The sequence below is a fragment of the Humulus lupulus genome, chromosome 1 (assembly GCF_963169125.1).
Source record: "Humulus lupulus chromosome 1, drHumLupu1.1, whole genome shotgun sequence".
NCBI lineage: Eukaryota > Viridiplantae > Streptophyta > Magnoliopsida > Rosales > Cannabaceae > Humulus > Humulus lupulus.
Window position 1 is genome coordinate 41,836,102 of NC_084793.1, and position 27,791 is coordinate 41,863,892.

Here is a 27,791-nt window from a genome sequence, read left to right on the forward strand (position 1 = left end):
ACATGAATTAGGAAATAATATCTATCCTTAATGATCGGATCCGCAGGTCATAATGAAGAGATATTCTCGGATATCATCACAATTGTATAGATCTTTACATAAATGAATGAAATATACGACCAAGCTGGTCGTATATAGAACTTGATCTCTTCGTGTAGAAATAATGATGGTCGATAGGCGAACCGTATCTCTGCTACGTGTCTGCCACGTGTCGAAAATCCTTGCCACGTCATCAGCGGCTGATTTATGGATAAACATTTGCCCCCCAAGTTTATTTATTGCGACCAGCAATAAGTAAACTTAGGAAAACAACTTTTCGTATGCCCCATGAAATCTATTAGAGCCCTCGTGCGTTCTTGAAAACAGTGACCTAATCACGTCCAATCATGTCTTTTCAATTTTCAAGAAACCATTCTGACGGCAATTACACTCCCCCATGCCTTGAAAAAGGTAACTCATGATTACCCCTTTTCAGCACACCTCAGTTCTATAAATAATCCCCACATTCTTTTTTTAACTCTTTACACGCCATCCTTTTGCCAAGAACTCTCAAGAACTATATTCCAGAGCCCAGGACTTTAAAGTTTTCATACGCTTTGCCAAGGATCTCTCGCCTGCAAACCCAAAGCTTCTCCTTTTCAGGATCTCCAATCTTCATTCGGGTAAATTTTCTTTGACGTTTAACCCTCTGAGATGCCATGCATGCTGCTTCTGTGCTCTGAAACTTTTTATGTTCTCGAGAAAAAATTTGTGAAGATTTTGTATATACCATTTGATGCTTGATAGGGTAGTGTACTTTTTCTCTATATAAGTTAGGAATCAATTTGATAGTCAGGATCATGGGTTTAGGGTGTAAAATCGAAGTAAAAATTAGATTTTAGGCTAGCTGAAAAACTGGGTTTTTCCCGCCCCTTTGGAGTTGAAAAAGCTTTTTTCAGAAAAACTTTTTACTTTCACTTTTTGATCCGTTTTTCAAAGTTCTCACACAAAACTTAGTATTTCAATTAGAATGTTGCTGGTCGATAGACCCGAGCAACATTATTCCAACTTTCAACATAAGCTCCCAGGCTGTGAGTCTTATCTCCTCCCTTGTCTGTTTGCAGTTTATATGCAAGACCTGTGGGGAGGATAAAGACCCATCGACAATGATCTGCTAGCTCAACTACTCGAGGATGAAGAACAACCCTTGACATTGATACCCGTTATTCCCTTTTCTCGTATTAATCCAAACACTTCCCCAGTCTTGACCCGAAACTTGGCTCACACCAAAACCAAGGCCCAGAAAAGAAAAACCCACGACACTTCCCATCAACCTACTACTACGACTGATGCTCCCTCGACCAGTGGTCGAGATGAAAATGCTCCCAATCCAAACATCCAAAGACATGCCCGCCCTCGACACGCTATTCAGCCAGATGTCGAGTGGCATGTAGTCTCTGAAAGTAGGGTGACGGTCAGAATGATTGCGAACTACTTAAGGAAATATAGTCTGCCAGGGGTGACCCTAGTCAAGCCCAACCCAGACCAAAGGGCTAATCTTCCTGGGGGCGTCTATAGCGCCTGGTCGCGGTTTCATATTGAGGCAGGGTCCACCTTGCCTCTTCACCCATTCTTTCAGGGGGTGTCCAACTATTTTGGAGTTGCCCCCTTTCAAATAACCCCAAATGGATATAGGATTCTTGCTACACTCTATATCCTATATAGCCAGAAAAAATGGCTCGTGCCATCGCCTCATGAGGTCAACTATCTGTTCGACCTTAAATCTAACCCCAACCATGAAGGCACGGGGTTCTTCCACCTTTGTCATCAGGAAACTGGACGCACTTTCCTGACTGACACTACCCACATCTCAAACGTGGGGAGGTACTATCAAGAGTACTTCCTTACGGTTGAACTGGTCGCTGACAACCTAGCTTTCGCACGAGGAGGTAAAACTTTCGTATCACTGGCTGACTTCTTCACTTAGTGTTTTCCTCCACAATGTCTTAAAATTTTGATGTCTTCCAGGCCCGTGGCTGCGATCAAACCCAACTCTGGGAATGGAGTCAAGATTGGCACTCTTAGCCAGCATGTCAGATGCTGAGAAGAGTGTCAAGAATGTGGTTACATAGGCTAACCTTAGGTTGGTTGGCCTCTGGGCCCCTCAATCGAATACGAGGGGGCCTTCGGCAGGGAGTACTCGCGCCGAAGAGGAACCCGAGCAGCAACCTCAAGCGTCTCCTCCACGGAGGAGGCCGACTGGGGTTACAATCAGGGAACCTGCTATCACTCCTCGAGTAGAGAGGCCCTCGGTCCCCTTAGGGAAAGGAAAGCAGAAGGCCACTGAGTCTGCCGACATCTCAACAACTCATCGGATGACAACGGTATAGTAATTTCGCTTTTAAACAATTTTCCAATTCCCTGTCATCTATTCGACGGGGACGACAATTTTAAATATGCTCCACACTTAGGGCCAGACTTCTTTGTGTCAAAGAATGAGTGTAAGACTAGTAGAGTTTGTAGTGTAGCGATCAGTAATAATAGCTCGGGCATTGGACTTTGCAATCCTTCTTTGTTTCTTTTTCTAATGTAATGTGTTTGGCTATTCATGCTATCTCATTGTTTGACTTTGTTCTTGTTTTTCAGGCATGGACTCCACTAATGTGTTCGACCTTTACAGCACCCCAGAGGCTGTTGCTGCCCCTCCAAGCAAGAAGAAAAACAGTAAGAGACATACTGGGGAGAGTAGCAAAGAGCCTCAGGCGAAGAAGGCCCGGAATGCAGGCCCTTCAGAGGATGGGCCCTCTACCACCGCGAGTCTGCCTTCCCCCCACGAGCAGCAGACTCCATCTGCTGCGGCCGGGTCGACTCCTTCTCCCGATGCCCCATCTGACCAACCTCAACAGGAGGACCCTGCCTCAACTAGGAACTTAATGGTTGGTCGCGCCTTTAAGCTGATCAAGGAAAGGGTCGCCAAAATAGTGAAGCACGAACACTGCCGAGAGGCAATGGCGGCTACGGAGACGATGGGCGTTGACCCAATTCTGAACCGAGCCCTGAATGAGTTCACTAGTGTAAGTTGTTTCCTTTTATGAAATCAGGTCTTCGGTAATTTACTGTTTGTCTAATTTTTGTTCTGAATGCAAGCCATGCTAACCCTTACAGCCGGCCGCATCTGCCTGGGTGCAGTCACCGAGCAGGCCAGGACCTCAGATTAACGGCACGAGGACGAACTCAAAGCTGCTGAGGCCAGACATGCTGATCAGCTGGCGGTGGTGACTGCGGAGAAAGCCCAACTGGCTAAGGAATTGGAGGAGAAGCTGAAGTCTCTGGAAAAAGCCCGCGAGCTGAGGGACCAATACAAGGAGTCCAACCGCTCCAACTATAAAGTGGCTAAGCAGCTGGAGCTAGACTTGATCGCGAGCAGGCTAGAAACAAGAGACTTGGAGGACCGAGCTAAGGACTTGGAGAAGACTAATGCTGCCAACTTAGAGAGGTACAAAAATGCCACCCTGAGGTGCTTCTATGATTTCTGGAAGCACAATCAGGTGCCAATTTTGACTATCTTCCTGAGAACGTGAGGGAGGCTGAGGTGGCTTGCTGTGCGGCTCAACTGGCTGAAGAAGAAGGATCGAGGGTCCTTGCTTCCCCCGAAATCTCGCTGGCCGCCGGGATGGAGGGTGCAGACAATGAAGCTGTCGATCAGAACCTTCCCCAGGATCATCCAGCTCCTCAAGCTCCTTAGTTTTTTTCCTTTTATATTTCTTTTTTAATTACATGACCTACGGGTCGTGATGTAAAGACAATATAATTTTTCTTTGGTTTACTGCACGGGCAGCTTTTACTTTCATTTTGAACAATTACATCCAAGCAGTTACTGCTTGCGGTGTAAAAGGATCGCTTTGATATTAGAATATATTTGCATATTATTATAACATCTAAATGTTCGCATGACCGAACTTAGCATAGCACTTTGGTTTGATTTAACAAAATATCAAAATTTTGAAAAATACTCTAAGTGCCCTAGCATGCTTTCACTTATTCGTGTGTTTACATACCTTTTAACGATATGCTTTGCTTACTTGTACCTTGTATGCCCCCCAAGTGATCGGGGAGCTTTAGGTCCTCAGTCACTTGCCTTGACCAGAACCTGCCCGAAGGTTACTTCTTGTAGCAATGCGATTAGAATTATAATACAGCAAAACAACACACATAATGAGAAAATACTTGTAATAAATACAATACTTGGCAAGAAATGAATGGCTGAGCACAGCCCCTTTTATTCTCATAGTAAATGGACTAAACATGTCTTTACGAGTGATCAATAAGATCTTACACAAAACTTGTAAAAAGTAAAATTTATACAAGCCAATTCTTTAAGAAGAATTGTTCATTGATAATACTTGCGCAGGTGTTCTCCATTCCAATATCGAGGAACGAGATCTCTGTTTAAGCGTGCAAGTTTATAAGTGCCTGGGCGAAGGACTTCATCAATCTGGTAAGGCCCTTCCCAATTTGACTCTAGTACTCCAGCAGCTTGGTCGCGGGTGTCAAGAAAAATTCTTCAGAGTACAAGGTCACCAACATTGAACTTTCTTTCTCGAACTTTGGAGTTGAAGTACCGAGCAACCTTCTACTGGTATGCAGCTACTCGGAGTTGGGCTTGTTCACACCTTTCATCAATTGAGTCCAAGGATTCCATCAGTAGCTGGCTGTTAGAATCCTGGTCGTATGTTAATCTGCGGTGAGAGGGTGGATCCAACTCAACAGGCAACATGGCTTCATACCCATATGCCAAGGAAAACGGGGTATGACCTGTTGCTGTTCGGTGGGAAGTTCTGTACGACCAGAGGACTTCAGGCACTGTTCTGGCCTTGCTCCCTTAGCTTCTTTGAGTCTTTTCTTCAGTGTATCCTTCAGCATTTTATTAACTGCCTTGACTTGCCCATTCACCTGGGGATGAGCGACTGAAGAAATGCTTTTAATAATATCGTGACGTTTGCAGAAGTCTGTGAATAGATCACTGTCGAACTGGGTGCCGTTATCTGAGACTATCTTCTTCGGCAATCCATAGCGACAGATGATTTTTTTTACTACGAAGTCAAGCACTTTCTTCGTCGTTATGGTCGCGAGTGGCTCAGCTTCGGCCCATTTGGTGAAGTAGTCGATGGCAACCACTGTGTACTTTACACCACCTTTCCCCGTAGGCAAAGATTCGATTAGATCTATTCCCCAAACCGCGAAGGGCCATGGACTCTGCATCTACTTTAACTCATTGGGAGCTACTCGCGGGATCTTAGAAAATCTTTGACACTTGTCACATTTTCGCACGAACTCCATGGAGTCTTCATTCATTGTTGGCCAGAAATATCCCTGCCTTAGGATATTTTTCAACAGGCTTTGCCCCCCAGCGTGGTCCCCGCAAAAACCTTCGTGTACCTCCTTCATCAACTCTTTGGCTTTCTCCTTTCTAATACACCCGAGAAGTGGTAGTGAGTATCCCCTTCGGTACAGGATTCCATCGACCAGGGTATACCTAGCAGCTTGCCGCTGAAGGGTCCTAGCTTTGTTTCTGTCTGTTGGTAGCACGCCGCTTGATAAATACTCTACATATGGCACCATCCATGTATCTGTCATCTGGATGACTAAAGTGGTTTCTGTTGCTTGGATGCTAGGTGCGGGTAGTCGCTCGACTGGCACTATGTTCAGAGTATCAGCATCCTTTTCACTTGCCAACTTTGCCAAAGCGTCTGCATTGGAATTCTGATCACGCGGCACTTGCTGGAGAGTGTATCTGTTGAACTGGGCTAACATATCCTTTGCTTTGTTCAGATAGGCGACCATCTTTAATCCTCGCGCTTGATACTCTCCCAAGATCTGATTCACGACTAGTTGAGAATCACTATAAATGTCAAGCGCTTTTATGTTCATATCCTTGGCTAACCGCAGTCCAGCGTGCAGTGCTTCATATTCAGCCTCATTGTTAGAGGCAGTGAAGTCAAATCTTAATGCACAGTGAAATCGATGCCCTTCCATCATTATCAATATCACCTCTGCTCCTGCGTGGGATTTGTTAGATGATCCGTCGGTGAACAATTTCCACGAGGGTGCTTGGATTTGAAATTTAGGCTCGCTAGGCTCCTCAATCTGCTCGCCACATGCGGGCTCTGTGAACTTAGCGATGAAGTCAGCTAAGGCTTGTCCCTTTATCGCTGCTCATGGCAGGTAAGATATGTCGAATTGCCCGAGCTCGACTGCCCACTTTAGTAATCTTCCGACAGCCTCTGGCTTTTGCAGAACTTGCCGAAGAGGCTGGTCGGTCATTACCGTAATTAGATGGGCTTGGAAGTAAGGCAGCAGCTTCCTAGAGGCCAAAACTAAGCAGTAGGCTAACCTTTCAATGGGGGGATATCTCAATTCTGCTCCGATCAGCCTTTTGCTTACGTAATAGACAACGTTTTGCACATCTTCCTATTCTCTCACCAAAACGACACTAGCAGCGTAATCTGTGATTGCCAGGTAGATGAACAAAGTCTCTTTAACGACCAGCTTCGATAGAATGGGCGGCTGCGCCATATGCGCTTTCAGTGCTTGAAAGGCCTATTCGCACTCATCTGTCCATCCAAATTTCTTATTGCCTCTGAGTAGATTGAAAAATGGAGCACACTTGTCCGTTGATTTTGAAATAAATCTACTAAGGGTGTTAATTATCCCAGTCAGACCTTGGACATCCTTAATCTTCACTGGCGACTTCATCTCGATCAGGGCTTTTATCTTCTCGGGATTAGCTTCAATTCCTCTTGAGTTAACTATGAATCCAAAGAACTTCCTTGATCCAACTCTGAAGGAACATTTAAGGGGATTCAGCTTCATCCTATATTTATTAAGGACGTTGAAGCATTCCTGCAAATCCCTTACATAACCTTCTGCCTTCTTCGACTTAACCAGCATGTCGTTGACGTAAACCTCCATGTTTGCCCCGATCAGCTCCTTAAACATGTGGTTGACGAGTCTCTGGTAAGTCGCACCAGCGTTTTTCAAACCAAAGGGCATCACCTTGTAACAGTAGAGCCCTGTATCGTTTCGAAAGCTAGTGTGATCCTCATCAGGGGGATGCATAATGCAACCATGAATGAGAGGATCTCGTGTCCTGCAGTGGCATCGACCATCTGGTCGATCCTTGGGAGTGGGAAACAGTCTTTGGGGCAGGCTTTATTGAGGTCTGTAAAATCCATGCACGTACGACACTTGCCATTCGGCTTGGGCACGAGTACGGGATTGGAAACCCATGATGGATAAAATGACACCCTAATGAACCCATTCTCCTTCAGTTTCTCGACTTCTTACTTCAAAGCTTTCGATTGGTCTTTGTCGAGCAGCCTTCTTTTCTGCTGCACAGGTGGAAAGCTTTTGTCAATGTTTAGGACATGGCTGATGATTCAAGGATCTATCCTAACCATGTCTTTATGCGACCAGGCAAAGACGTCCTGGTTCTTTTTTAAGAACTCCACCAGTGCTTGTTTTGTTGTTGTCTCTAAGTTTTTACCGACTTTCACAACTCTAGTCGGATTTCCCTCATCGAGTTGGACTTCTTCAAGGTCCTCGATGGGGCCTACTTCTTCTTCGAAATCCCCAAAGCGAGGATCTAAGTCTCTATCCTCTCTTTGGGCAACGTCCTATTTGGTGAGATTATCACCTGAGCGGGCTTGAACATCAGATGCCATTTGCAACTCTTTTTCGGTGGCATCCCTCGATACACCCTTTTTTGCCTTGGTGATCGAGGCGTTGTAGCATTCTCTCGCCTCTCACTGGTTTCCCAGTACGCATCCTACTCCTGCGTCTGTTGGGAATTTCATGGCAAGGTGCCATACAGAAGTGACAGCTCGAAGGTCAACCAGAATAGGTCTCCCTATCAAGGCATTATACGTCGAAGGACAATCAACCACTATAAAAGTGGTGAGTAATGTCCTGTTAGCAGGTGCAGTACCTGTTGTGACTGGGACTCTAATCGACCCTACTGGGGCGAGCCCTTCTCTGGAAAAACCATAAATGGTTTGGTTGCATGGCTTTAGGTCCTTGATGGACAATTTCATCCTTTCCAGCGAGGAATTATACAGGATGTTGACCGAACTTCCTGTATCGACCAACACCTTTTTCACCATCATATTTGCGATTTGGACATCCACGACCAGCGGATTGGAGTGTGGGAATCGCTCATGCTGGGCGTCATCATCAGAGAAGGTGATCGGTTCCTCCTCTGTTCGAGCCTTTTTGGGTGCACGATCCTCAACACTCATCATCTCGATGTCCTGACCATGGCGTAGGGTTCAAGCATATCATTCCCTCTCTTTTCCACTATCTCCTGCAAGATGTAGGCCTCCGCAGATGGTGAGTAGGGTACCTGCCACGGGAGCTGGCTGTAAAGGTGGCGAGCGCTGGCATGCAGGCGCTGACTCGTTGCCACCTTGAGCCTCTCGCTGATAACCTCCCACGGCTCATACATATCTTCTTAAGTGTCCCTGTCTTATCAGGAACTCAATCTCGTCCTTTAGCTGGTTAGACTCATTGGTGTCGTGCCCGTAGTCGTTATGATAACAACAGAACTTTGTTGAATCTCTCTTGGAGATATCTTTTCTTATAGGCGCGGGTCGCCTGTAGGGCACGCTCAAGCTGGTTGCTTGAAAAACCTTGGCTCAGCTTTCGACAAAGGCGGTGTAATTGGTGAATTTCGGTTCATACCGATTATTTTTGGGGCGCTTACTCTCGGAGGTCGAGGGTTCGCCATTCGCCCGCTTTCCACCATTTTTACCATTGCCATTCCCTTTGCCTTTGTCGTTGCCATTGGGCTTAGACCCGTTGCCGGCTTTGGCGGGTTTTTCTTTGGACCCCTTGTCTTTTGCAGGCGATTTGCCTTCGTTGGAAATCGCGTCCTCGAGCTTGATGTACCGATCAGCTCGATCTAAAAAATCCTGGGTAGTGTTAACCCCATGCTTCCTAAGGCTACTCCAGAGAGGAGAATGGTGCCTAACCCCAGCGGTTAGGGCCATCATCTTGCCTTCATCGCCCACAGTCTTGGCTCCTGCTGTGGCTCGCATGAAGCGCTGAACATACTCCTTCAAAGGCTCCCCTTCTTTCTGGCGTATCTTGACCAGTTGGTTTTCCTCGGTGGGGTGCACTCATCCCGCATAGAATTGTCCGTAAAAATCCTTCACGAACATTTCCCAGGATACTATACTTGCAGGAGGGAACTTAAAGAACCACTCATGAGCGGCATCAGAAAGGGTCGCTGGGAAGATACTGCACGAGCGTCTTCAGATACTTTCTGAATGTCCATCTGTATCTCAAATTTGTTTTCATGAGATACCGTGTCTCCATACCCGTCAAAGTTTGGCAGAGTCGGCATCTTGAACTTGCTGGGGGTTTCTGCCACAGTAATCCTTTGTACGAAAGGGGTGCCTCTCCTCCAATCGAACTCGATATGCGATGTCAGCACCGGACCAGCTGTTGTACAGCTTGGTTCAGGGCATCAATTTGAGCCTGAACAGCTTCAGGAATTGCTGGGGCCTCTGGTGCCGGGGGAATCTACTCATCATGCCTTTCTCGGAAATCGTTGAGTACATCCCTCAAGTCATCATCTCTTCACCGTTGCTTACTGGCTCCGAGCCGGCTAAAGACATTTTGTCTGGGCTGCCCCCCAGCATTATGTCCTGCTTGTCGGTCTTCTCTAAGTGGGGGGCTTCTGCCTCCACCTCTCTCCTCGTTTCTCTGACCAGCATTCCCTCTGCCTGAGTCGACCTCATTGTAGCCGTGGCCATCTCTGAACCTTGACTGACTATGGTGGGACCGACTGTTTCCTCTGTTGCCTCCTTGGGCTGGAACTTCCCAAGCGTTAGGGGGAGGCCTGCGCTGGTCGGTGGGTGTAATGCCCTGAATTCTCCGTTATAATAACAGTTATCAATCTACCATTGGAGTAAGTATCTGCCTTTGATAGAATTCTCTTATAATAACAGTTATCAATCTACCATTGGAGTGGCACCTTATGAGATGTTGTATGGTAGGAAGTGCAGATCTCCCATTCATTGGGATGAGACAAGTGAAAGGAGATACTTAGGTCCTGAGGCAGTTCAGAGGACCAGTGAGGCTATTGAGAAGATTAGAGCTCGGATGCTCGCTTCTCAGAGTAGACAGAAGAGCTATGCAGATCCCAAGCATAAGAACGTGGAGTTCTAGGTAGGAGACTATGTTTTCCTCAGAGTCTCGCCATGGAAACGGGTGAGAAGGTTTGGGAAGAAAGGCAAACTTAGTCCTAGATTTGTAGGTCCATTTGAGATCCTGGAGAGGATTGGTCAGGTGGCTTACAGATTGGCCTTGCCTCCAGCGTTGTCTGCCGTGCATAATGTGTTCCATGTATCAGATCTTTGGAGGTATGTATCTGATGTGGGCCATATTTTGAGTTATGAGGATCTGGAGTTTGAGCCAGATCTCTCCTTTGAAGAGCAGCCAGTTCAGATACTTGACAGAAAGGACAAGGTCCTCAGGAACAAGACGATACCTTTGGTTAAGGTATTGTGGAGGAACAGCAAGGTCGAGGAGGCGACCTGGGAGCTAGAGTCAGATATGCAGAGTCAGTATCCTGAGCTGTTCAGGTATATTTCGAGGACGAAATTTTAGTAAGGACGGGATAGTTGTAATGCCCCGAATTCTCCGTTATGGTTTAATGACGGGAATAGTTGGCCGGGAGGGCCGTAATTGTTTAATTATGCCATTAAATGAATTTATGCATGTTTATGTGAATTATATTATAATATGATGATATATGCATGCATGTGGGTCCACATTTATAATATTATGCTATTTTGATAATTTGGCCCATTGAGGGTAATTTGTGTATTTGGGTGCATGATGTGATTTGTGAATGAGATTCCATTATTATGGAGATATATTCAAGTTATTCGGCATGAGACGGTCATTTTTAGTGGATTAGCGGTTTTGTCATAACGGGGTCAGTTTTGGGGTAATAGAAATGTTTATTTGATGATAAATTGGGAATATTTGAGATCAGGGTGAAATTCTGGAAGTTTTGACTATAATGTCCTCGGGGGTGTTTTCGGGACCCCGAGCATTAGGTTTTATTTGAGGTTACTTAAGCTTGAAGTAGCTGTCAGATAGAATGTACGATAAGAAAACCTCTCGTTCTCCTTCGTTAGTTCATTTTTGTCACCCGAAGCATATTTGAAGAAATCTTGAGTTCTAGGAGTCAGAATCAAGTGAGGATCGAGGCATAGCGATCCTAGGAAAGATTAGAAGCTTCTTGACCGAAGGATTTGACAGAAAACAACCTAATCGAAGGTAATCTAAGTTTAAAGTTTTGAGTTTTTAGAGTTTCTAAGCTTTGAATTGGACTTTGTGAATTGTTGAGTTTTTGATTCGTTTGAACCTTGGGTTTTAAGGGTTTTGGTGCATTGGGAAGTTTGGGAACCTTGTTTTGATGATTGGGGAATGTTTAGGTATGTTTTTGGAGGTTTTGAGAAGTTGAAAACGTGTTTGGGAATGGCCCAGGGTTAGGGGCCGCGGCTCTGTTCTTGGGCGCCGCGGCCCTTGCTCGATGAAGAAGGAAGGGTTCTGTTTGCGCTGGGTGTCACGGGCCGTCTATTTGGGTACTCCAACTAGACAGAACGTGCGGCACTTGCAGACTCTTCAAGCTAGCAAGTCAGCCTACAACACACACCTACAGGCAAACAAACTCAGCGGTTAGCCACATACACATCTCGGACATGCAACGGGCAATAACGAAGTATGAGCAAGCACACAGCAAGTCATTCCTAGGAACGTCCACACAACACAAAGCACACAACAAGGAAAATGGCACGCAGTGGCCCAACGAAGCTAACAAACAAGCAACACAACAGCAACAAGGAAGCAGACAGGGGCAAGTATGGATAAATGTTATTTCATTAATATATAGCCTTGATAGGGCAAGGGAGTACACAGCTTTGGCCCCTATCTGCTGATGGCCATGGTGCTTCCCTAAGTCACCAGGTCACCTCTCCCTAAGGAGCCTTCTAGGGAAATAAAGTCTTCCTAGGAACATATATGATTTTTGTCTGGGAGACATATGCAATATTACAAAACTGCCACTACCCTATCCCATGAGGTTGCTTGGTGCAAGACTTGACTAATGATCAAGCACCAAGGCATGCTCATTACAAAATGGCCCCATGTGGGTGTGCCAAAGGGCAGCACGCCACACTCTCCCCCACTTAATCTTTCGGCGCCCTCGACGAAGTAGCTTGTAGATCTTCAATCTTCTGCGTGAGCTTCTTCAAGTCTTCCGCCCTTTCCCAGCTGATTTCGTCATCAGGGAGCCCCTTCCATTTTACCAGATATTCTTTATGCTTTTTACGGTCAGTGGTGACCGTTCTTTCCGCCAGGATTTCTTCAGGTTGACGCTTACTCCTTGGCTGAACACTGACTCCTCCTCTGGTTGACTGGTTGCGCTCTGGATTGGCTGGATCTTCATGATACGGCTTCAAGTTGCTGACGTGAAGGACCGGGTGTATCTTCATCCAAGCGGGTAGGTCGACTTTGTATGAAGTTAGGCCAACTTTTGAGATGACTGAGACCGGACCCTCGTACTTGCGAATGAGTCTGATGTCTTTGTCCCCTCGGAATCTCAACTGTTCGGGCCTCAGCTTGATTAACACTAAGTCACCTGCTTTGAACTCCAGTGGTCTGCGCTTCTGATCTGCCCACTTCTTCATTCTTCTTGAGGCTTTTTCTAGATAAGCTCGGGCAATCTCTGTTGTTTTCTTCCAGTCTTTTGTGAAGTGAAAGGCTCGCGGGTTCCGACCGCGATATTCGTCCACTGTGTGGGGTAACAGTGATTGCTGTCCATTAACAACTTCAAAAGGGCTCTTATTCGACGAAGAACTCTTTTGAGAGTTGAAACAAAATTGAGCTACATCGAGTAGTTGCGGCCAATTCTTCTGATTGGCATTCACAAAGTGGCGCAAGTACTCCTCCAACATCCCGTTGAATCTTTCTGCCTGCCCATCTGTCTGCGGATGGTAACTCGAGGAAATATTCAGTTGTGACCCCAAGAGATTGAATAATTCGGACCAAAACGTCCCCGTGAATCTTCCATCTCGGTCACTGACGATGTTCTGGGGCACTCCCCAATATTTGACAATATGTTTGAAAAATTCTCTGGCTGTCTCTTCTGCCGAACAGTACTTCGACACTAGGATGAATGTTGCATACTTCGAGAATCTATCCACGACCACCAAGATCGCACTTAAATCTCCTGTCTTCGGAAGACTGGTGATAAAGTCAAGCGACACGCTCTCCCACGGTCGGCTTGGGACTCGCAAGGGCTCCAACAACCCAGGTGTCTTGTTCCTATCGACCTTGTCTTGCTGGCAGACCAGACAGGTCTTGGTGTACTCCACTACATCATCCCGCATTTGTGGCCAGTAGTATCCCTGCTTCAAGAGGGCATGGGTTCTCTGCCACCCTGGATGACCTGCCCACAGAGTGTCATGACACTCGCTTAGTAATGTCCTTCGCAAATCTCCAGCTTTTGGAACATACAAGCGCCCCCCTTTTGCCCACAAAAGATCATCCTCCACCCAGAACTGGCGAGTCTTGCCTTCTTTTACGAGCTTCAGGATGGTCCTGACAACTGGGTCTTTCTCCAGGTTTTCTTTAATGCGTTCCTTGAGTGGAGTGTTCACCACGCTAGCCGACAAGCTAGCCATGATCTTTAGAGTCGCCAACTCCGCTTTGCGACTCAAGGCATCAGCTGCCTAGTTTAAGCGTCCTTCCCTGTGCTCAAAACGGAAGTCGAATTCTGCCACAAACTCCTGCCATCGAGCCTGCTTAGGGGTCAGTTTCGGCTGAGTAAGGAAATGACTCACAGCTGCATTATCCGTCTTCACTACAAACTTTGACCCCAGCAAGTAATGCCTCCACACTCGCAAGCAATGTATAACTGCGAGGAGCTCCTTCTCCTGGGCAGTATACCTCCTCTCAGCTTCAGACAACTTGCGACTTTCGTATGCGACCGGGTGGTCCTCTTGTACTAGTACCCCTCCCAGAGCATAATCTGATGCATCTGTCTGTACTTCGAAGGGCTTGCTAATAGTTGGCAAGGCAAGAACAGGATCCTTCATCATGGCTTCTTTCAAACTCCTGAACGCTTCAGCACACTTGTCAGTCCATGCCCAAATCACACCCTTTTTCAGAAGCTCGGTCAAGGGTGTCGCCCTTCTTGAGTAGCCGTCCACAAATCGCCTATAGTAGTTGGCTAGGCCCAAGAAGGAGCAGAGTTCTTTCACATTTGTGGGGGCTTTCCATTCCTAGATTGCCCTCACCTTCTCTAGATCCATACGAATACGGCCACGTTCCACCACGTGGCCTAAGAACTTGATGCTCTCCTGTGCAAACGAGCATTTCTCTCGCTTCACATATAGCTGGTTCTCTCTCAACTTCTGAAACACTTGAGCCAAGTGTTCTTGATGCTCTTCTATCGTGGCGCTATAAACCACGATGTCATCCAAGTACACCACCATGAACTTATCTAGATACTCGTGGAATACTTGGTTCATTAGTGTACAGAAGGTAGCAGGTGCATTTTTCAACCCAAACGGCATTACTCGAAACTCAAATGCTCCGTATCGAGTAACACACGTAGTCTTTGGTTCATCCCCATCTACAATCCTCACCTGATAGTAGCCCGATCTCAAGTCCAACTTTGTGAAGTATTTGGCTCCACTTAGCTGGTCGAACAAATCAGCGATCAGAGGGATGGGGTAGGTGTTGCGAACTGTCACCTTATTGAGAGCCCTATAGTCGATGCACAGCCTCAAGCTCCCATCGTGCTTCTTCTGGAATAGCACCGGTGCGCCATATGGCGCCTTCGACGGTCTGATGAAGCCTGCCTCCAATAGCTATTTTAATTGCTTCCTCAATTCTTCTAGCTCAGGGGGTGCCATTCTGTATGGCGCTTTTGTTGGAGGTTTCGCTCCGGGCACCAGCTCTATCTAGTGATCAATCCCCCTCTTTGGTGGCAAGGCTTTGGGGAGTTTATCTAGTATCACATCCCCATACACCTTTAAGACCCTCGTAATTTCTAGTGGAACAATTTTTTCCACTACTTCTTCGAACACGGTGGGTACAGCTACATAAGTGGGCTCCTGCTTCCTCACACCCTTCTTGAACTGTAAAGCTGAGAGAAGCTTCACACCAGGGGGTGGTTTCACCTTTGCAGGTACCATTGAAGGAGTCTCTCCCATTATGAGTAAGCTTCCAGTGGCAGGAATTGGAATGGCACCTTTCTCGGTTAGAAAGTCCATTCCCAAAACTACATCGAAGTCGTCCATATGGACAACCACAAAGTCAGTTTGCCCCTCCCACGTGTCGATTCTCACTTTTACCCCTTTAGCCACGCCAGTTGTGGCAAGGCTTTGGAGTTGACCGCTTTCATGCGGCCTGCATCTTTCTCCAGCTTTAGTCCCAGTCGCTTTGCTTCAAGTTCAGAGATGAAGTTGTGGGTGGCGCCAGTATCAATCATCCCGCTTTTGGCAGGCTTGCCATTGATAGCGGCATCCACGAACATTAGCCCTTTCCCCAGAGTCTTCTTCCCTTTCTCGCCATGCTTCTTGAGAGCGTTCAACAGGCGGACAGCGCCCATGTGTGCGTACTCTTCTTCTTCCTCTTCTCCTTCGCCCTGTTGTTCTTGGCTGATGAGGGCATTCAGCTTGCCCCGAAATTGGCAAACTGCCGACTTGTGTGGGCCTTTGCAAATCCAACAAGCTAGCGGCTTCTTCCCTGCAGCAGCATCTGTCCCACTGGAAGAATTGGACTCAGCTGTCCTCTTCTCTCCCCCACTCTTACCCTGCCAGGACTTCCCAGACTTCTTACTCCCGGCGCTACTTGAGCTGGCTGGAGGAGTAGCCCTTTTTGGCAGGCTGCTCTCCGGAGTGTAGTCTGTTAAGCGTTCGACAGCAGCTTGAGCGGTGGCCAGATCAGACACCCGCTGTCTTTGAAGTTCTTGTTTGGCCCACGGTTTCAGTCCCTCGAGGAAGCAGAAGAGCCTGTCCACTTCGGACATGTCTTTTATATCGAGCATCAGTCCCGAAAATATCTTTACATATTCTCGAACTGTCCCGACTTGTTTAAGCTCTCTTAAATGGCGACGAGCTATGTAAGCTACATTTTCTGGTAGAAATTGCGTCTTTAATTCCCTCTTCAGGTCCGCCCAAGATGTGATGGTACACCTGCCATTCTCTATGTCATCATACTTGGTCCTCCACCACACCTTGGCATCCCCCGACAAATACATGGTAGCCATGGCAACCTTTCCGTCTTCCGAATCGGCCTGCACGACTCTAAAGTAATGTTCCATGTCAAAGAGGAAATTCTCCAAATCCTTTACGTCCCTGGCCCCATTATAGGGCCTCGGCTCGGGTACTTTGGCTCGGCCATACTCCGTACCTATCGGCTCTGTTGCAGGGGCATTCCCAACCGCTCGCATGGTCAGGTTTACCTTGGCAGATAGATCAGCCATTTCTTCTCTGAGCACACCGACTGCCTCCCTGCAATCTTCCGTCGTGTCATTTATGGAAACTTCTTGTTCCTTCAGCATGCACTCCACTGCCGCGATGCGCTCTTCCCACCGAGGGGAAACAGAAGTACTTGTTGGAGTGTTTCTTTTCTCCAACGCGATAATTCTGGATAAGAGAACATCATTCTCCTTTTCCAACGCAGCTATGCGATTGTTTGCATCAGACGATCCCGAGTCCTGACTTGCAGAGGAAAGATCTCTGACCCTCTCGTCCAGGCCATCTAGTTCCCCTACTCACTTCTCTAGAGCTTCGATCCTCTGAGTGTTGCTCACCATAGTGTGTTTTTGCCAAGCGCTTTCTAACTTGGCTCTGATACCAACTGTCACGGGCCGGCTATTTGGGTACTCCAACTAGACGGAACGTGCGGCACTTGCAGACTCTTCAAGCTAGCAAGTCAGCCTACAACACACACCTACAGGCAAACAAACTCAGCGGTTAGCCACATACACATCTCGGACATGCAACGGGCAATAACGAAGTATGAGCAAGCACACAGCAAGTCATTCCTAGGAACGTCCACACAACACAAAGCACACAACAAGCCAAATGGCACGCAGTGGCCCAACGAAGCTAACAAACAAGCAACACATAAGCAACAAGGAAGCACACAAGGGCAAGTATGGATAAATGTTATTTCATTAATATATAGCCTTGATAGGGCAAGGGAGTATACAGCTTTGGCCCCTATCTGCTGATGGCCATGGTGCTTCCCTAAGTCACCAGGTCACCTCCCCCTAAGGAGCCTTCTAGGGAAATAAAGTCTTCCTAGGAACATATAAGATTTTTGTTTGGGAGACATATGCAATATTACAAAACTGCCACTACCCTATCCCATGAGGTTGCTTGGTGCAAGACTTGACTAATGATCAAGCACCAAGGCATGCTCATTACAAAATGGCCCCATGTGGGTGTGCCAAAGGGCAACACGCCACACTGGGCGCCGCGGCCCTTGGGTTGGGCGCCCCGGCGCTTGCCTCTGGAATTTCTGGGGGCCGCGGCACAAGGTGCCAGGGCCATGGTTCAGGTGCAGGGTTGAGCCCATTTGCATGTTTTGACCTCGGGATCATGGTTTTAAGCCTCGGGAGTGTCCCTACTACTTGGATTAGTTTGGATTAATCTCTTGGAGGCTAGATATTGGCTTGAGAACCCTTGATTATCATGTTATTGATGGTATCCTATAATGTGTTATGATTAGGTAACCGCTAAAGGACTAAAGGCTAAACCGTTCTCAAGGGTCGTTCTTTTGTTCATTCTAGCTCAAATCAGAGGTAAGAAAACTGCACCCCAAATGTGACATGCGTGGTTATTCATGAAGCATGTTGGTTGTATAAATGTGGACATGAAATGATTGTGGAATACTTAGCAAATGTTGCTCACTTGTGCATGGTACTGACTAATTAGTCAAATTTGGCAAAGGTGCTAGTATCAACTATGAAGTTGTGACTCATTAGTCAGGTTCGGCAGTGGTACTGGGCACTGGTCACATTGGGCTGACTCATTAGTCAAGACAGCCTTAGCGTGTTCAACGCAAGCCAATAAAGATTAGATCTAATCGACTTTCTGCATTGAATGACTCAAAGAGCATTAATGCCAGACTGACCTCAAGTTTGAGGAACATTATAAGCACTTGAAGGTTAGTGGCTTACCCATCAGCCACTCTTCCATTTGAATAATTGACGTGTTGGTCACTCAGTATGGTTTACCAGAAGTTGTTGAAGGCTAGTGGCTTACCTAGCAGCCACTCTTCCACTTGAATTAGTGACTTGCTTGTCTGTCACTCAGTATGGTTTATCAGAACCTCAAGTGATATTCACTCATCTGTTTGAAAGCTATGAGCTCTTTGTGATTATAATGATAATCATTTGATGATGTTTACTTATAATACTGTGTTTTCTTGCTGGGCTTTGGCTCATGGGTGCTATTGTTGGATTAGCTTATACATGATCTTTATTTATTTTCATGTATATCTAATATTAAACAAATTAATACGAGATAGCCTAAAACATGTTTCTAAAATTGAATTCAAAGAGAAACAAATAATATAATACTTACAGTATACGCAGCGGAATTAAGAGTCCTTCCTTCAGTTTCTCTAACTCTTGTATCCTTTCTGTCGCAGAGTATTATCAAGAAACTGAACCGATCTTCTATTTTCTTCACAATCTTCCAATGTATCCTTAGAACCACCTAGACTAGTGTGGGCAATTCTCAACACATGAGATAGATATAGAGAGAAGAAGAGAAAATAACAAAGTGGCGTAGAAAATGACTTGTGTTTAGAGAGAATCTAAAACTATCAGAAAATCTGACTTGTGACTTGTCAAACTTCTATTTTGACTTCTCTCTAAGCACTCCTTTTATAGACTCAATTAGGCCATTTAATTTAATTAAAAAATCAATAAAATAACAGCCATTTTGAAGCCCTAGGTCAAAATTATCAAGGGCTATAGGCCCGTGAAATTTCCCATTTGATTATAAGCCCATTGGACTTAAAATCAAGGTCTGTATTATTTTCTATTGATTTAGTTAATTAAATAATTATTTAAATCCTTTATCAAATTAATTATTTATAATTTTAATCTTGATTTAAATTTATTTATTAATTTAGATACCAATTTATCTTAATTAATAAATCTGCCATAATTTCTCTTTTCTTCTCAAAATTACACAACTCTGTAAAACTATCCAAAATTGACCTGGTCAACTTTGATAATTTTAATTGATAATTAAATCAATTAATTGAGAATATCTAGATGATTTTATCCAAGGTACAATGGGGACCATGGGCCTATGAAATCAAGCTCCAATAAGTTATCATAAATCTAACAAATAAATTTACTAACTTATTAATTCCTCGTGACTCCACTATAGACTCGGAATTGCACTATTGAATTCATAGAACGCTCTATAACAAATATAGATAAGCTATTAATTATCCATTGTTACAACCAAAATTGTCACTCAATCCTCTATAGACGGTCTACAATGAGACAGGACTAAAATACCATTTTACCCCTCATTGTATTTTATCCTTAAGACACTTAGTTCCTTGTAAATGATATTTCAGTAAACTAATTTAAATACTGAAATGAGATCTCTATCATTTAACACCTTGAACCAAACTAAAAGGAAACCATCGTTTCACTTCTTCATCAGAAGCTATAGATGTTCATATCTATGATTAACACTCCCACTCAATTGTACTACCGAGTTCCCAAGATGTAAGTATGGGCTAGTCCGTAGGGTAAGCTGGTAACGAACAAGTCAAAGAACTCAAATAATACAATCAGTTAGAATACTAACCACTCAGAATTGAGATTGAATTGACCTATGGTCAACTATATGATATGACTAGAATAGATAATAACGGTATGTTTACTTATCTTATCAACTGTCAATATCGGTCCTGTCCGATGTAACAAATACATCTGATCTTATCTACTTTGCTAATGTTCTAGAAAGAACATAACACTGTAATGTGTAAGTAGATCATATCGTAGATTGGCAAGTCAGTGTAAATCTGGTGCACTGACTAATCTTAGGACTAACTTATTTTGAACATATAATCATATTTATATTCCACTGTGATTATGTCACTATAAATAAGATTAGCTATATGCTCAGGATTTAATAGAAGTTTATATTAAACAAATAATCATGAAAATAAAACATGTGAGCAAAGTGATTGACCAAGTCAAAAAATGATTTCTATTCTTTTATTGATAATAAAATGAGATTACAAAGAATTTGGGTTTTAATTAGGGCATAAAACCCCAACAGCTATGTGGTGCAGGTAAAGGAAAAGAAAAGCTCACCTAGCCTTGAGTGGAGAGCTTAGGTGGTGATGTGTACATATGTGGCCGCTTGACCACCACGGCTAAGGAGTTCTCAGAGGAACTAGGGGGTTTACCCTATTTTTGCCGCTTAGGTTGGTGGGGTTTGAAATTTTGGAACAGTAATGACCTTTTTGAGTTGTAAATAACTTGTAAATGTTCTTGTGGGCCCATGAACAGTTTTATGTATCAATAAAACATATCCTTTCCTTTTTAATGGTTTTCACCTTAACTTGTCAATAACACTTAGATCACATTTTTAACCAAAGGACTCAGGCTGTGAGTCAAATTTCTGGTTCATCGTTCACCGTAATTGCTCTAGGGTAACCAGGGTGTTACAACTTGGTATCAGAGCAATGCCAAGGTTAAGGTTCCTGTAGACTGGCTGGGCATGTACACACATCACTGAATTCAAGCTCGACTCATGGTTTGGTAACTATTTATGTAGTTATGTGCATAACTGCCTAAATGTGGTGCATATGCTTTACCTGTGTGCATGAGACACTGTGTTGAACCTGTGCCCCTGAAATACTGTGAATTGTTATGTGATACATGCTGAGTGCTGAGTGCCATAAACATGTATCTGCTTGTGAATATTGAATGACTGTGGAATATGATAATTGTCTGCTTGTTCTTGGACCATGAGGCGGCAAGAGGTTTAGTTATTACTACCTGACTGGCCGTATTGATCAATGTTTCAGCAAGGTATCAGATAAGAATGAATACAGAACAGACAGATACTACAACTGGTCAGAGTGATCAGGGCCAGAATAACAACAGCCAGGGTCAGGAAAATGACCAGTCTCAGATTCCACAGCCAGCTCCTACAAACTGGCAGTAGTTGTTTAATGACTTGCAGGCTATAGTGTTGAAACAAGGAGAGGACTTCGTCTCCTGAGACAGCAACAAGTGCCTGTAGTGGTTGGTGTATCAGAGGCACCTCCTGTGTCCATGCCAGTAGTTGGACAGCTGCCTGAGGTTGGAAACAAATGGGAACCTCTTTATGAAAGGTTCAGGAAGCAACAACCTCCTGTTTTTTAGGGCAGTGCAAATCCTGCCAAGGCAGAACAATGGATGAGCATGATTACCACTATCCTAGACTTTATGAGGGTAGCTGGTAGTGAGAGGGTGGCATGTGCTACCTATATGTTTCAGGATGATGCCCGGATTTGGTGGGAAGTGATTGCCCAGACCAAGAATGTTAATACCCTGAGCTAGGAGGAGTTTCGGACCTTGTTTAATGAAAAGTATTACAATGATGCCATCAGGGCAGCTAAAGCTGAGGAATTCATCAAGCTAGTTCAGGGAAGCTTATCAGTTACTGAATATGCCTTAAAATTTGACCGTTTGGCAAAGTTTGCCAAGGAACTGGTGCCCACTGATGGGACCAGGAGAAAGAGTTTCCTCCAGGGGCTACAGCCCAGGTTAGCCCGTGACGTTTGTATCACCACTGTGGCGGGGGTTACTACCTACACACAGGTGGTTGAGAAGGCACTCACAGCTGAGAGTGCAGAGACCAAGATCTGGCGTGACAGTGCAGCCAGAAAGGATTTCAGGAGGACAGTTCCTCCATTTGTGGGTTCTGGTAGGGCTGTTGGCCCCAGTGATCAGAAAAGGAAGGTTCCTGACACCTTCCCAGTTCCAGGTTCTGACAGGAGGCCCCGTGGTATTACAATGGGCCGTCCTGGGGGCAGTGAAGCCTGGAAGACTCGTCCTGAATGCTCTAGATGCAAGAAGCGCCATTTGGGAGAGTGTAGGGCAAAGGCCTGCTACTTGTGTGGAGCAGTGGGTTATCTTAAGAAGGATTGCCCTCAGGTAGGGAAAGAAGAACCCAGAAAGGTGGACAGCTCGGCCCTAGCCCGAGTGTTCATGTTGACGCAAGCAGAAGCTGAGGCTTCCCCCTCAGTTGTTACAGGTCAGCTTCTTAGTGCTGGAATCCCTTATAATGTGTTGATTGATTCTGGTGCTACACATTCCTTTGTTGCTAGCAGCATTATTGATATATTGTGTAGACCTTGTGATTTCTATGCTGTGGGATTTGGTACTTTGTTACCCACTAGAGAGTTAGTGGTATCCAGGAGGTGGGTCAAATCTTTGCCAGTGACAGTGGAGGGCAGAGAGTTGTCATTGGACTTGATAGAGTTAGTTATGACTGACTTCGATATGATACTGGGTATGGATTGGTTGGCAAAGTATGGGGCAACTATTGACTACAGAAGGAAGATGGTCACCTTTGAGCCTGAAGGTGAGGATCCTTTTGTGTTTGTTGGTGCTGTGCATGGACCTCGCATTCCTGTGATTTCTGTGTTGAGGGCAAGGGATCTATTGCAAAGAGGTTGCATTGGATTCTTAGCCTGCGTGGTTGACACCACCCAGGTCATGCCAGTGAGACCAAAGGATAGTAGACTTGTATGTGAGTTTCTAGATGTGTTTCCAGAAGATTTTCCAGGATTGCCACCACACAGAGAGGTTGAGTTCGTTATAGAACTGGCACCAGGGACGGAGCCAGTGTCTAGAGCGCCTTACAGAATGGCCCCAGCTGAATTGAAAGAATTAAAAGTACAGTTGCAAGAGCTGTTAGATTTGGGTTTTATCAGACCTAGTTTCTCACCTTGGGGTGCGCCAGTTCTGTTTGTGAAAAAGAAGGATGGTTCTCTGAAAATGTGTATAGATTACAGAGAACTGAATAAGCTGACAATTAAGAATAAGTATCCTTTGCCAAGGATAGATGATTTGTTCGATCAGTTGCAAGGTAAGAAGGTATTCTCAAAGATCGACCTTCGTTCTGGTTATCATCAGTTGAGGGTCAAGGAGGGAGACATACCGAAGACTGCCTTTCGTACCAAGTATGGGCATTATGAGTTTCTAGTTATGTCATTTGGATTGACTAATGCCCCTACTGCTTTTATGGATCTGATGAACAGAGTGTTCAAGGATTACTTAGACCAGTTTGTGATCGTCTTCATCGATGATATTCTGGTATATTCTCAGACTAAGTTAGAGCATGAGCAGCATCTGAGGTTAGTTCTACAGAGATTGAGGGAGCACAGATTGTTTGCAAAGTTTAAGAAGTGTGAGTTCTGGTTAAATACCTTCTACTGTAACCAAGCTTAAATCTGTTTACATACTCTTATCCATTGGTTTATGCATGGAATATGAGATTAATTTAATTGGATGTCTAAGTAGTTTTTACTGAATGGCTGACATGACAAAACCGTTTGAAGATCTCGACCAAAAAGATTCTGTTGTGATTCTTATTCTTAATATTGATAACTTTCTGATCATTGTAAATGATGTAAAGAAATTATCAATAGAAAAGAAATGGTTTGTTGAACATTTCTAAATATTGGATTTAGAAAAGTCAAGAATGTTCTATACATTTAAGTCTATAGAGATTGAAAAAAACAAATTTTTGGCTATGTCTCAAGCAAATTATATAGATAAGAAGCTTAAATACTTTAGTTTACAAAAGTCCAAGAAATGATTTTTGCCTTCCCGATCAGGACAATATATTGTCTAAATAATTATGTCCATTTATTTTTTTACTAGAAAAGAAGTACATGAGACAGTATTCCTACAACTTAGTGATGGACTGTTTAATATATCGAATGTTATGTTTACGAATTAACATTTGTTAAACGGTGGGAATAGTTAGCAGTTGTCAATCCAATGATGGATTGAGTCATTGAATAGTTATAATGACTTAATTTTGAGAATCTTGAATATAATGGAGATTATATGTTTGTGTATTTAGGTAGTGACCTAAAATCCCAAAAGATGAACTGATTTTAAACCAAATTGAAATCTTCAAAGATTGATATCAGAATCAGCTTCCATAACTATGGAGGAGACAAATTAATCTGGAAATGTATTGGACATTTCAGATTTATATGCTTCACCATAAAAGCCTAAAAATAACACCTACGAGCAGTTAAATAGGCTATTTCATTTAGTTGAGTTCTTTGCCATTCTGGAAAGGGTTTCAGACTAGAATAAACTACTAGTATCTCATTGCTAAAGCAGTGGAGATACAACTATTCTAGAAGAACTAGAAATCATGAAAGGGTAAAGCACATGAAATGAAGTATCATTTAATTCAAGATGATTTTACATAATTGATGTAATGGTCTTTAAGATAACTTCAAAACAGTTTCTTACAAAACTGTTGTAGAGTCCCAGAACTTTACTTAGCTAGTTAGATGGTAGTATTAGTAGTAGTAGTAGTAGCTAGTAGTAGTTATAGTATGATAGTTACTGTGGATTTTGGTTCAAGTCGGGACTTAGTTGAACACTCGTAGCAACACTTATAGATTTTATAAGTTTAACCTATAGTTTAAGAATATTAATTATAACATAAGGTTTGATTAATATAGCTGATTATAAAGATGACATTTATTATACTATAAGGTTTAGATAGGATTAATAAGAACATGACACTTATCGTGTGCAGCTTTATTTAAGCATTTAACTATAATTTAAATAGAAAGAAAGTTCAAGAAAGCTCTAGAATCTTCCAAGACCATTAAGAGCATGACATTTGTCATAGTCTTGTTTATTTGAGGAATTAAGCATTTTTAAGTGGATAATTCAAAAATAGAGGTTTCTAGAAGCTCTAGACTCTTCCAGAACCTGTTGGAATCTCGTATTACTCAGTCAAACCTAATTAATCAATTCAAATTATGCCCAAAAAGTACAGTTATGTGTTTAATGTATTCATGAATGCCGATATATCGCAGCATAGGGGCCGATATATCGCCACACGAGAGACACGAAAAATACGTCGTCGTTGCACGAACGATCAAACCAGCCTCAGGAATACTGGGGGAGGCGATATATCGGCCCCACCTATGTATTTTTGAAAGCTCGATTTTTCAATTTTAAAAATAGCTTTAACCTCTTGACCAACTTCTGAACGTTTTGACCAAGTCTTCAGCCTGATAACTCTAGAAAATAGAGTTATTTTACCACTTTTTATGTGCTAATTATTGCTTAATTCTTGAGTTTTTAATTGATTTATTAAGTTTAAAGTAATTTTGAATTTATTGGTTTTATTTTGATTTTATTTATTTTTGTGTGTTTTTATAGTTATTTTGTTGTAAAATATTGTAGTTAATTATTTGAATTATTGTTGTTTAATTTGAGGTAAAAGAATGTTGGATTATTGAACTTAAATGTTAAATATAAATTAAGTTATAATTAATATTTTCAAAGAATTAACTTGATTTATTTTATAGTTGAAAATATTTTATTATGATTTAGTTTATGTTTATTTTCTAGGGAATTTATTGCACTTTTGGGCTTTGAAAAGTAAGGAAAAGAAAGGAAAAAATGGTATTTTTGAGAATCGAAAAAGATAAGCAGTCGTGGCCCACTCCAAGCCAACCTAATGCACCACCAAAGCCCATCTCTCCTCCCTACCTCCAGCCGAATCCAGGCCCACCTCCAAACACCCCGTGCCTCCATTCAGCATCACTCCCAAGCCAGATGCTCTCTCCCTCCAGCCAACCTTCAACCCAAGCTCCTGGCCCACCTGCCACTCACAAGTCAGGCCCAATTTCCCCCAGCTGAAACCACACGCCCCAAGCCCAATTGCCCAGCTCCTAGGCCCAATCACAGCCACCCCTAACCAGCTGCCATTTCCCCTTGAGCCCAACAAAAGCTCATTTTTGTACCTTTGTCCCCTTTGTCTAAAATGCCACATTTTTACCCAATTTTCTTACATATTTCACCGCAACATCATCACTACACCCTATAATTTACCTCAACTTGTCATATTTACTTTATTTAATCAATTTAATGAATTTAAGTTGATTATTTTAATGCTCTCATTTTGTCTACAAATATGGAATTTCAAGACCATTTTAGGGTGCTTAATTTTTGGTTACCATCTTCTATCTACCATTTTTCTCTCTACCATTCTCTCTTCCATTTTTGGTTTTTCAAGAGCATTTTCAAGTATGTGTGTCATTTATTTTGTAATTTCTATTCTAGTTATGTGCTTCTAATCTTTTTCATAAGATTATTAAGATCATGATGAAGCAACTTGTAACTAGGTAATATTTATGTTTGTACGCCCTAATTTTCCACGGGCTATTAGCGAGCTGAGATATGGCATAATTATATCAGCCACGTGGCCGAAGTTTTTGTTGTCAGGTCCTACCTCTTTAGCTCGAGGTAACCAAAGGTTTACCAAGATTATTTAAGGGTCGAGTCAGGAATATGAAGACCGAAGGTCAAGAAGGCATCCAGGTCGAGGCACGAGCTGGAGTTGGAAGCTGTCCATTTATAAAGTCAACCACGCAATGTAAACGTGCATATATCAGACATCACGTGTCTGATATATCCCTTAATTCTCGGACACGCCGCATGAACGTGCGTGTTCAGGCACCCACGACTGGGTTGGGCTGTGCGGCCCATTATCCCCCTTACCTATTGATTAGACCACACTTCATTTGTCAGGTTTTAGGAATTAATCATGAATGTCACAGAAGTGACATGATGGGTCAGAAGGTCACGGGATGACCCCCCTTACCAACTCTCAGGTGCCCTCTCCTATAAATATGGAGACCCTAGGAGTTGCAAAGGGTTAGATCCTATTGTGTAACAAAATACCCTGTAAAGAATACCAGAAATATAGCAATAATATTGGCTGGTGGAGTAGAAGGATTTTAACCTTTGAACCACCTAAAAACGTATTTGTGTCATCAATCCATTTTAAGATCATTCATCTATTTTGGTTCATTATTCAGCACTAATCCCTTTCTCTTATTTTCTTAATTACCTGTTGGCAAAGAACCGCGTCAACAATGTTGTATGTTGATTTCCCTTGTAATGCAACAAAGTTTATGGATTTTTCTTCTTCATATATGTTTTTCATCTTTAATATCCCATATTTTGGATTGTTAGATAATATGCACTTTGTTCTTCATTTTGCAAAAACATAATATTCTTTGTGTCAGATGTGTCATTAAATTGTACACATCCATGCTTAGAACAAAAATATTATGTTTTGCTTTATAAATAATGTTATTTGATTTTTTGTTGTTTCATTAGGTTGATTCACATTAAATACTTTGAAATTATAATTTTTGAAAAGTGAAGAAAAATCCTATCTTTTTTGAAGTAATTTGTGCTTAAAATTATAAATATATTTGGAAAATGATAGTTTGATTTATTTTAACTATCACTAAAACTTGGGAATCAATATACTAATAAATATTATTAAACTTACATTTTGTGGATTCTAGTATCTTAATAATCTTTCATTTTACCACTTATTTTCAAATCATTATTGGTTTATTTTTATTCTCTTAAATAACTTTATTTTCAATCTTTTATTTTATGTTCATAACAT